Source organism: Sinohyriopsis cumingii, chromosome 19 (genome assembly GCF_028554795.1).
Source record: "Sinohyriopsis cumingii isolate HCF-2022 chromosome 19, ASM2855479v2, whole genome shotgun sequence".
In the NCBI taxonomy this organism is placed as follows: domain Eukaryota; kingdom Metazoa; phylum Mollusca; class Bivalvia; order Unionida; family Unionidae; genus Sinohyriopsis; species Sinohyriopsis cumingii.
The window spans coordinates 37,305,972-37,318,310 of record NC_142979.1 but is presented as its reverse complement, the minus strand read 5'-3'; the positions used below and the strand labels follow the sequence as shown (position 1 = coordinate 37,318,310).

The following is a 12,339-nucleotide window of genomic DNA, read 5'->3' as shown; positions in this document are numbered from 1 at the left end:
ATGTAAAATTAATAACAAGCTAATATGTAGAGGATCTCAAATGGGTCATGATTTCATATCTAATTTATGAAACGAGTTGAATTATGTATAGTTTTCACGAGCCTTGGCTAGCAAAGGTTGGATATTATTGAACGAGTTTCATAAATTTAATATTGAATAATGAACCATTTGAGGTTCGGTTTATCACATAGTTTTTGTTTGAATAAAAACAGGAGTAAAATAAAAAGCAATAATTTCATTCATTTTAAATCAGGCGAATCAACTTTCATTTGTTGCACGTAAACAAATAGTCCATGGATTTGTTTGCTCTGATCTATAACTAGTAAACGTTTGTTGTTATGCTCTGTACCAATTTTATCCTTCCAAATAAATGGAATATTTGATCCAAACAATGCAATATTTCAACACAGAATGTATATGCATGTTCAGTATGATGTCACACTGAGAAATGTTTAATGACGAGAGTGTCACTCTCAGTTTCACTTCTAAGCATTCAAACTGTTGCATATGTGATGAGAAGACTATGCATGGATATTTTTCAGATTTAAAGTAATTTATTTATTACCAAATCTTTTGATTTGGAACAATAAACTATAGTAAACGTTGAGAAATGCGGAATTGTATCACATCATAATAGTTATACGGTGCAAACATGGCGTTGTTTGCCACGTTCTTTAAGTTGGAGGTCGGTGTTTGTTCACATTCTTTTGTGAACAGAAGTGAGCTTATTTACTCGTATAAGTGAACATTTAAACGTCTCTTGTAAAAAAGATTGATTCCATGTTACAGGTATACTCCACCCATTTTCAACCGCGCGCTATCATTTCATCAAATACATTAGTTTTATTTGTTGTTGTTGTTGTTAGGGTTTAACACCATTTATCAGTGTACGATAATCTATATATGGCGTAACAAGCCCATGTCGGGGTAAATGTGCCATATTTAAACACACGTAACTCTCTGACACAATTTCCCCTGGGCAGTCGATCCGAAAACAATTGACGCCAAAATGTTAGTAGTAATAGTAAAATAAAAAGTTCTACTAGGCGGGGTAAAGAAATTTTCCCACGATCTCATCCAGTCAGTGCAGAGTATACTGCAAAAGGATTTAGTGGCCTAATTTGAAAGCTACATCCTCTCTTTTGCTGAGATCTATAAATATCTTGCAGTACCTTTTAGTAGTCAAGACGACTGAAACACGCGTATTGATAACATATTTTTGTGAACTCAAAAAAGATAACTGCCTTTAAAATACATAAACATGAACTTTGCCGAGAACAGTTCGAATTGAAATAATTTGTATACATTCACAAATTTACAGAATATGCTGGTGTTGTGTGGGATGAAAGTTTGGCTGAAGACTCTCTTAGAAAACTAAAATAAAAATGGAAGCAGGAATCATTGTCACTGGCCTTCCAAGAAATGTTTTGTGCTGTAAGATTTATGAAGAACCCTGACAGATAGACGAACCCTGGCAGATAAAGGAAAGTTTCATAAACTATATTACTTTCATAAAAATAAAGTTTTGGTGTCTCTACTCATCTTACTGAACTTATATCACCACTGATTTGAGAGACCAAAATATACCGTGTGAAATTGACTACAGAAAACACACTGATACTAGTCTACTCCAAACTATGCTGTGGAACATTGTTTACAGGACACACACTGATACTAGTCTATACCAAAATATACAGTGTGAAATTGTGTATAGGACACACACTGATACTAGTCTATATCAAACCATACCGTTTGAAATTGGTTGCAGAGCACATGATATCAAACACGACCTTATAAAAAGGGAAGAAGCAGACCTGATGGTATAACACCTTAAAAACAATTGTGAAATTTGAATACGATCTGACAATAAGATATAACTGGCGGGATATCCTTCATGGCACATTAGGGATGTACCTTTTGACGTTGCCGGAAGAGAATGCCTTGATACCATTATATTCTCAACAATGAAAAGCTATATTGATATTTAACTAATATATGACATGACTGACATAAACAAACATGTTACGACCAAATATTTGTTCACAGACAGGGATTTATCCCTAGCCCACCCGACTCAGTTCTAGTGATTACTTTGATTCCGTTGAGCCATGGGTGTAGTTGATCAAACCCATTGATACTTCTGATACGTTCTCATGGGTGTCGATCGAACCCATTGATTAATTCGATCACAGGATTTGGGTATCGTTTTCGTGTTGTTTCGTGTATAGTACGAATCATTTTTGAGTTATAAGGGTCGTTCATCGAGGGTACTATTTCAGCAACATCTATAGTACGTTGTCACCGAAATTCCTAGTTTGACCCGTCAGATTGCTTTGCCATTATTTGATCTTCCAATTTAAGTACAGACATTTTGGTTGTACCTGGAGCAGGTATGCAGTTAGAAAATCACTGTCAACCTTTTTGTATGTCACATTGTTTGGTAAACTTTAAGTACAATACCTGACATTTAATACAACATGGTAAAATTTAAGTAAAAAACCTGACATTTTTTTACAACTAGGAATGTCCTGGAAACTACCTTTGACACACATTTTGCTCCTTTTTGTTGTCTTAGACTATTACATAAGGTTATTATCATCAAAGTCATGTAGTCCTATCTTAGGTTCAGTTCTGATCAATTTATTTTCAGACGAATCTTTCACTTAAAGTATTCTTTGGAATTACAAAATAATGGCTGAACTTTGGATCAAATTACTACTTTGTTAATATTGTGAATTCATTCATAGACAATCTGCATTGTAGCATTGTGATACAACAAGACACAGGACAAATTACCTCATCCAAGACTATTTACACATCAGTTCATTCAATACTTGAATTCATTTGGGAAACTATACATTTTTTGACTTATGATATAGATAATAGGATTATTTGTAATTTAATACACTCTAAGTTCCATTTAAATTTTGAGCTTGTGTTTCAGGGAAAAATTATTTATACAATTCTACAAGCGCGTGGTTTTTGATGTTCGGTTGCTAAGTTGAATACCATGGATTCATACTATTGTATAGTATGCGTACGCTCTGTCTAGCAGTATATTTAACTAATTTTATGTAGGATGACCCTTTATTTAAGATGAATTCAAACAATTCGTATAAGTCTAGAATGGATTCATGAGTGTTTTAATCATGATAATGCATCCACTCATCGCAAAGTAACTGTAATATTTGTATTACTAACCTTTATGAATTTAATTAAAATGACTTTTCTCTTATATACTGTTTTTCCAATTTAGGTAAATCAGATATATTTGGGATATGTGTCCCTGGAAAAAGAATTTCGGTCATTCATTCACATGATTATTTTGACACGGTGCATACAGCAGCACACGAACTAGGACATAAGTAAGTTGATATCTGTCGTCCTAATTCCTTCTCGCATTTTCATTCATTTGCTTATAAAATCTGCTTCCCCCGATAGATTCCTGATTTCCAGGCCTGCAATATTGAGAGACCACTTATCCATACGAAGTGGTTTCTCCCGTTCCCCATATCTCAAACACCAGATGAGGGCATCATCGGGGATGTTGAGAATACAATGAAGTTAAGATACCAAAAAGTTACGAAAAAATCAACTAGTCTGCCTCTCAGATTTGAGGAAATTTCTCAACCCACTTCTCATCATTGTTAAGTCATAGAAATGTGTGTACCATCCGAGAAAACACGTAGCATTGACTTTGCCCCAAAACATACAATTGCTGATGAAAATTGTCTGAGACATATTCAAGCTGTACAAACCTAAATTATACAAGTGATACAGTATAAATCGACAAAATGACATACACAGTCTACTGACATATCGCTTGGGAAACATTGCCATTTATTTAAAGTCTCAAAAGCGATGAATTAATACTCATCACAGACGGAGTGAATGCTATTGTTATACTTGACTAAACATATGACTCATCCGTGATATAAATGACATATTTAAGCTTCAGAGACAGCTTGATCTACCTTACGATATTTTATAAGCTGCCACTTGAACGACTGACGCTCCCAACAGACCGTCCTGTGATAAAGGTATAGGCCGCAGAAGTGACAAGCGGTTTGACAAACCCTGTTATATACTATATTCCGCAGAAGGTACATAATGAGGCTTCTGAAATATCAAGTTGTGTGACCGTGTAATATTACGTGAACCGCAAAAGTGACCGACTGATGGTCCAGGCAGACCGCTATGTAGATCACAAACAAATATATTTATCATATGTAACTAAATGCTTACTGACACCAAAATCAGTTTATGGAGAATACAATTTGGGCATCTTTAGTCCCACATTTATTAAATAGTCTTGTTGTGAGGGAATAAATCAAGCTCTTGCTCAGGTTACGGGTTTTTTATTACGGGGCAGACAATGTCAAGCTGATCAACTTATTGAAAATTCGTAATCCGTAATCTATAAACATTTGATATTAATAACATCTATATTACTGCTTAGTTATAAAAAAGCATTTGGATATAGTAGCAGAGATGTGAAACTCTTTTTTAAAAGTAAGCATGCCTGTTCATACTTTGAATATTGAATCAGGAAGACGGTAAAGACCACAATCTACATCATGACATGAAAAAACGTGTATATACTGGAAAATGAATATTACTTTGTATTAGGCTTGTGGTTTAGATCATGTATTGACGTGTTGTATAATTAGTGTTATTATGCAGATATGTATGTGTATATGTTTGTCTGTATATGTGTATATGTGTCTATTTTTGCAAATGTGCAGATGATGCCCTTATATATATATATATATATATATATATATATATATATATATATATATATATATATATATATGTGTGGGGGGATGGGGATGGGGGTGGGTATGTGTGTGTTTGTGTATGTATGTGTTTGTTTTATGTGATTATTCTACATGTTTGATGTCCACTAAATTCAATTTTGTTCTGAAACAAGTCATTATAGAATTTGACTATAAGGTGGTATGTATATATATATATATATATATATATATATATATATATATATATATATATATTTATCTATCTATACATATATATATATATATATATATATATATATATATATATATATATATATATATATATATATATATATATATATATATATATATATATATATATTGAGAGGAATGGTGAATTGTGCCAAATTACCTTTTAAAATGGGTCTACTTTTGGATGTTCCTTGGAGAGAAAGATGACGTGTTTCAAATTACCTGTTAAAACAGGTCGATGCTTGAAAGTTAATTGAGAAGAAAGGTGACGTTTGGTTTTTGATACTATTATCATGGGAAACGATTAAACGTCTTTGTTGAATGACTATAATTTCAGAGTAGTAGATATCAACAATTTAACGAGTCCATGGAGGAATTATAGCACTGTCAATTTAAAAGTAAACACGGTATGCTGATAGAAATACTGATTTAATAAGAAATATATCATTCACCTTCGATTCTTCCTATTTCCAGTCTTGGAGCTGAACATGACGGTGAGGAAACCTCCATAGATTGTCCGGCTGAGGATTTATTTATAATGACTCCAGGTGTACCTTTATTCGATCCAGACGAGCCATACTCCAGAAACCCATGGGTGTTCTCGAACTGCTCCGTGAGAACATTCAAAAAACTATTAAAACTCAGGTATATACAATATGCTTCCAGAAAAATATCATTGTGAACCAGCATCGATTTTGTAGTCAAATCTTTAATCATATCTGGGTGTTTGAAAATCAAGAATCTGGTAAACGGTTCATTCTCGGGGAGTAAATAATTGTGAATCAGTTGTGATTGTGTATGAGGTGTGTCATTACTGAGATGATTGAGGGGGGTATCTGTTGTTTGCTTTGTCGTCTCCGTTTATAGAGTTGATGCATTTTGCTCATCTTCTGGTTGGAAAGTTTTACTGATACAGATCTGGGGTAAGAAAAATCATATAAGTGTGTCTGTCTTTCTGTTTGTCTGCCAACATGTAATTGTAAGTATGCATATAAGTGCATACGGTTTTCAGTAGGGAAGCGGCTACGTACGATTCATAGCTATCTTATACCGTAATAAGTTAATTTCGGATTTCAGAGCCTGCCTGAAAAATCCGGGTGTTTACTTTGATATGGAGGAATGGAAAATGTTTACTGTGAAACTGCCAGGAGAGGCATATAGCAACAATGAGCAATGCGAGTTCATTAATGGGCCCAACTCTGTCTTCTGTGGGGTATGTATATTTTGTAAGTGTATGTGAGTAAATTCCATCTTTAGGAATAAATAAGTAATTTATCCGCTGACCTTATTCCACTTTCTCACTTTGCATGTCTATTTCACTGAGCAGTCATCCTTAAGGTATATTTCCGCTTCCGTGGTCCAAGCGGTTAGAGCATCCGCCTTGGATGTTGGATGACCATGGTTCGAACCGTGTCCGAGATATAACAAAGACTATTACAAATGGTACAATTAGCTGCTTCGGTTGGCGCTCAGCGTTGTGAGGTTAATGTTACGACTGAAAGGCCTGATGTCAGGATCATGTGAATGGGTGGTACATGAAGCTACATGTCTGCAGTATGATGCCCCAGTGCTAGACATAGCTATAAACGGTCACAATGCAGCCATCATAGTGATACGACTAAAATTATTAAAGCTACTTTACAAATCTAAATAACACACTCACACACTATTTAAGGTATTTGATTCCAAATTCAGCGCAGTTTAACTGTATATGACGGAGGCGTAATTGCAATGATAGTTTAATGGTACGCGAGCGCATTTCAAAACTTTGAGTACCGAATATTACTTAATTTTGTGCCATGGTTATAATAAAAAGAAATTGAAAGTATAAAAATAAAATTGCTGATATCTTTTGGTTAATCTGAGATAAACAGTAATAACAATGAAATATAAATGTGAACATTATATATATATATATATATATATATATATATATATATATATATATATATATATATATATATATATATATATATATAATATAGAGAGAGACAGAGAGAGAGAGAGACATATGCCTTCATACAGTCATACGTCTAGTGGAATGTTAAGTTCAAAAGCACCGAACATTACTATTCCGTATACCACTATCCTCGTTAATATTGATGTCTGTTCCTTATACACCAGTAAACAACACAATGAAGGTATTACATCCTGCAAGGAAGTATGGTGTATTCGACCCGATCATTATTATACTACATGCTATTTACTTAAGCTATTAAACATTTTGTAATCAACAAGCAACGCATTGTAGTGCTGGGAATGGACATGGCGTTACAATGTCACCATTGCATGCCGAAAACTTCATGACAAGTTTCGCAGTGAATCTCCACTATGAAACACCATATATTACTAAAATCAGGATCTGATTCATTGACGACGGAACCGAAGTCGTTCAAAATAGGCAACAATTTCTAAATAGTGTTATATGTCCCAATGATCTCCATCCTTAGAGAAAAAATACACCATAGCCTTTTAGTAGGTCCAGCATCTACTTGATTACTCAGACTACCTTCATGGAGAGGAACATCGAGAATGAATTCTATTGTAGAGCAAGAGACAATCCCATCATCTTATCCATCATTTTCTAGCGCCAGTACGCAGTACAAAATCTGCTCTGTGGCCTGTGTATGTGCTTTGATCCGGATACATCTGGGGCACCTTATATGGAGAGGATACGGAAGTAGATGCATGTGTCGATAATATTAACAAAACTGGTCTCCTCTATCCTCTTTTGCAATATAAAACCATGCAAACTAACGAGCTCACCTCTGTTAGGTTACTTTCCACCTCATTGTCCGAAACTTACAATATATCGTTGGTACCATATTGATTCCACCGAACGGGTGAAGTGCATATTGCAAGAAGTTCAAATAGCTGAGTACCGTAGACCTACATATTCCAAGGATCATATGTCACGTAGCAAGGCAACCGCATATTCAGGTATATATTGCGGCAAAGACAAGTTTAAAGGGTAAACATTTAACAAGAGCTAATCATTTTAAAGTACGGCTACAGAGGTACGCTTACTATCAGTGAAAGCAAAAAGGTAATCTATCTCCTGGCATGCCAGATCTATATCACTCCATGGAAGAGCAATAAGAGCCACAATCAAACCACAGTCAGCGTGAAACTCGTTGGGGATTAAGTTGATGAAATTGACGATTGAATCTAACCCGGGGTGAACCAAAACATAACGTACAGGTAAGGAACGATACAGGAAACCAGGATTGAATAATGAAGGAGAATATGTTCTAAATGAAACAACATTATAAAAGTAGCTCACTGTGACTTTTGTTTCACGTTTCACTGACTTTGTTTAAATGGTGTTCCTTAATTCTACTTCTCAAGTTCGATTCATTGGATAGATACTTCTATGTATCTAAATAAACATTTTACTTTTACCTTTACAAAAAAACAACATTAATGTGACTTAGAGTGCAAAGTTTACATGCTCAGGTTGAGGTTCTGGGTTTACCCCATGAACACATTATTTGTATCGTCTGTATAGTACTGTTGTGTTGTAAATCGTGAATCTTAGTGAACTGGTGTGTCTTGATGAGTGCTTGCATCTCTTACTAAAAGCATGACAATGTGACGTACATTGCATTTTGTACAGACTTAGGTTAAGATGTTGCATTTAGTTCATTACGTAATAGATTGCATGCAATGTTCATGCAGTATGCATAAAAACAGATGATTGTATGGCGAAGTAGATAAATGCCTGCACCTTGATAAGCATTACATTGTTGCCACAAAATAATGCTGTGTGGCCTACGTTGCACATACTACCAGCTTAGATAAGTTCTTTGCATCAGCTCATTACAAATTTGCTTGGAATATTGACTCTTTGTGATTTGGTGTATCTTATGAGTGATTTGCTATCATCTTAAAATCAGGGTCACTAAATGCTTTCATTCATCTCTCTTAGCAAAGCACTCACACCCGAAATGCTATTGTGACAAACGTTTCACATCTTACTGGCTTATTTAGGCTTTACATTTAACTCATTGTTGCATATGTGCTATGTACATGCTATGCTATAGGTTTATATGTCATCGATGGGTTTACATATCGGTACCGGTAATATGGATGAGTTTGTCATGCATTTCTTCAAACATGTGGTCCGAGAAAAGAAGAACGACATAAACTGAGGTTATGAATTATACATCTAGCCATTAGATTTGAAGATCATATCTTATGTAGATCTGAATATTATATAAATGTGTTACAATATTTTTATCGATTCTAGATCATTTAGAATTACTGTGTACTGTGCTTCCGTTCCGATCTGTTAAATTTTGCAAATGGTATTTATATAATGATATTTATATTGGAAGCTTTTGTTCTTGACTGTCTTGTTATTTATTTTCGTTCGACTGAATGACATCGCTCTTAAAGTCTTTGCTATTGTCCAATTGTTCCTCTTTGCACTGGATTCTGTTAGTGTTTATGTTTACTCTTCAACGGATGGTTCCGTAGCTCGTATTCAAATACGTATAGGCGAATATTTGTAACATTTAACTTTTAACCTTTTTAGTTCCGGTTGGTGCTTACTATATGAATGCTAGTCTTAGTGTACTTGAACTTGTAACTGATGAATTGTATATCAATAATGCGGAAGAAAAGAAGATATATATGTAAAGTAGCTATTGTGTTGTGGTGCCTTGAGTTTTTAAAATACAATATTTGAACGTCAATAAAGCTTTCTGATATCCATCTTGCCATTTGCAGTTATGGATTATTCGCGAACAAATATAATAGAACATGTATGCAGACTAAAATGCCTGCGTGGATAATTGATCCTGGCTCCTCAGTTTGGATGTCATCCGTAACTATCACAAGTTTAAAATGTTGTTTTTTTTTTTTTACGTGACAGTTCAGTCATATGAAGTCATGCTCCTCAGGCTAAACGTCTGGTATATATCGTTTAAGGTTGTGTCAGCAGATATTTGTCTAGACTTGCATTGTATGGATCCAACAACAGGCAAATGCTACCCCACACCTTTCAGTGCAGCTAGAGGAACTACATGTGGAACAGAAATGGTACTCTCTCACTTAAGTTTTATGGATCCCTTTCAAAGCGGCAACAGGTGTTTCTACTTTAGGTCATAAAATATGTAATAGAATCAAAGCGAGAAACCAACAATTTAATTAAACCTACAAACAATTTGTTTTTCTAAGTTAGAAACTGATGCTTTGCGCGACACCTACAGTATTGTGGGTGAAATCCCAGGTAGTCATAATTGGCCTATAACAAATCTAAAAGTATAGAATGTTTCAAATAGTCTTAAATGACATTACGTATGGAAATGATGCGAAGAATGTCGTTGAATGACTTCATAGTAATTCTAAATTAATGTATTAATTCAAAGACAATTTGCCTTACAAAATTCGAATGAAAAATTTAAATAAATAATTCCTCTCAAATTTCGTCAAACCAAAAGTGTTAAGCAATAATTGGTTAATTGTTTATCAAATCATTAAGCACATTTTACCCTGACCTATACCATAATTGAATATGAAGATATCCGAAGGAAAAGCCTAAGGTAACTGCGGTAAAGACTAACATTGAACTCTTCCTATAAGCAATACTGTTTTTAGAATGGTCTAAACATAAACGTTTTGTCTACATGGTATAGATGGAGAAAAGTTAGCCGTGTAAAGATCCTGTTGACATATGCCACGTTTTGTAAATTACAAACTACAATAATAGATAATGTTCAAGTACACAACATATATCCATAATACAACTTCATTTTTTAAGCACATGTACTTTCTCGGAAATTAATAAAATTAAGAACCAGTGTGTTGCCAGGGGCAAAAATATTCACAATCGTCTTTTTCCGTGTAATCCTACTAGAAGCACATTTCTTTGCAGTGGTGCAAGGAAGGACTATGTGTCGAAAAGAATTCCAAATAGGTGAGTACATCCATAAGGGTTGAGCCACAGTGCCACAGTAGTTAGCCTGAAAAAAACCTCAATATCATACAAACGCAGATTCAAATCCTACCCAAATCAAGCAAATTAAGCCTCCACAGTGCGTCCCTTGATACTACACTCGATACATTAATAACAGTATATATAACACTTCAAGCATTAGTGATCCGTTAAGCAACACAATCTAAATAGAAATAATTAGGAATTATTTCGTAATTAACCTTTATACAATCATATCTTTTCTCAGTTAGTGAAATGTTCAAATTTGATGACGATTCGATGGTAATTATGTAACGTTCGCTCATTGAATTTAAGAAATCGACGTGATTGTTAATTAAAGCATACCTTTTATTTTGCAGGGCAAAGTCGCAGTGTGCTACACTCAGAAACGTATACCGGAATATCTTCTTGACTTTGAATGATATGATATGAAATTTACCTCTTTATTTTCTTCAATGACAGCACATAAAACGCACATTTACGAATTATATGCTAGTTTTAACTATTCGCTCGCTCTTACACGTCATGAATTGAAAGGAACAATATACTCGATGTGAAATACTAAGAAAATATGAAATATAGTTATGTTCTATGTTATTGCACGTTTGATGCCAAAGGGATATAATATATCATATGATCCTAAAATTAAGTCTCTCCACATCTATTGTAGAAGGAGAATATGGTTTTGCTACCATTTGTCAATCTGTTTGACTCCATTATTCAACAGTACTTCTCAGCATTCTTAAGTTTTGCACTAATGTTTTGGAATATTTTCCATCAAATATTTCTTAGTTTTCCAAAAAGGTCAAAACAGGTTAATATATGACGAAAAAAATATAAACATTCTTCAATTTTCCATAATACAGGCATCATTTACTTGATTGCGTCATATTTCCGTCTTTGAAGATTACTTTTCGAATTTAAATTCATCTTTATCATATAAACAAATTATCATCTATACCATTCTTACTCCAAAGAATATAAACATAAAACATTTATATTTTAAGGAGAAACTGCGGATTTTATTTGGGTCTTTAATGTATAAAACTATTTTAAGTAAATAAAAATTCCCTTTGAAATGTATAATCTTTTAGTCAGATGTGTCCATTTCGAATCCTGTCACAGTTAATTCAATTATTTTTTTGTTAATGATGTCATAAAAATAGAAAACCTATCGCTGATGAATTGTTGGTATATTGACTTTGTTAGTGGAAATAAAAGATTATGCAAATAATATGGTAACGAAGGCTGATTCTATTTTTCATCTAAAAACTGATATAATTGCTTGCAGTGTTGTCAGATACTTATATTTGGTTCTAAGGTGTATTAGACTGACGTTATATAACGCGTTTCCTAAAGAGTGAAAAAGTCAACCATCATCCTAGTGAGATAATACATTTTATTACGTTG

General features: G+C 34.0%; 1 long non-coding RNA gene across 1 annotated transcript; it reads left to right on the top strand.

Moving 5' to 3' along the window:
• Positions 1–9,619: 9,619 nt before the first annotated feature.
• LOC149775456 (uncharacterized) lies at positions 9,620–11,423 on the top strand. Its single transcript, XR_016416481.1, has 3 exons — positions 9,620–10,034; positions 10,870–10,911; positions 11,289–11,423. It is a non-coding gene; the product is annotated as an uncharacterized LOC149775456 (long non-coding RNA).
• The last annotated feature ends 916 nt before the right edge of the window (positions 11,424–12,339 follow it).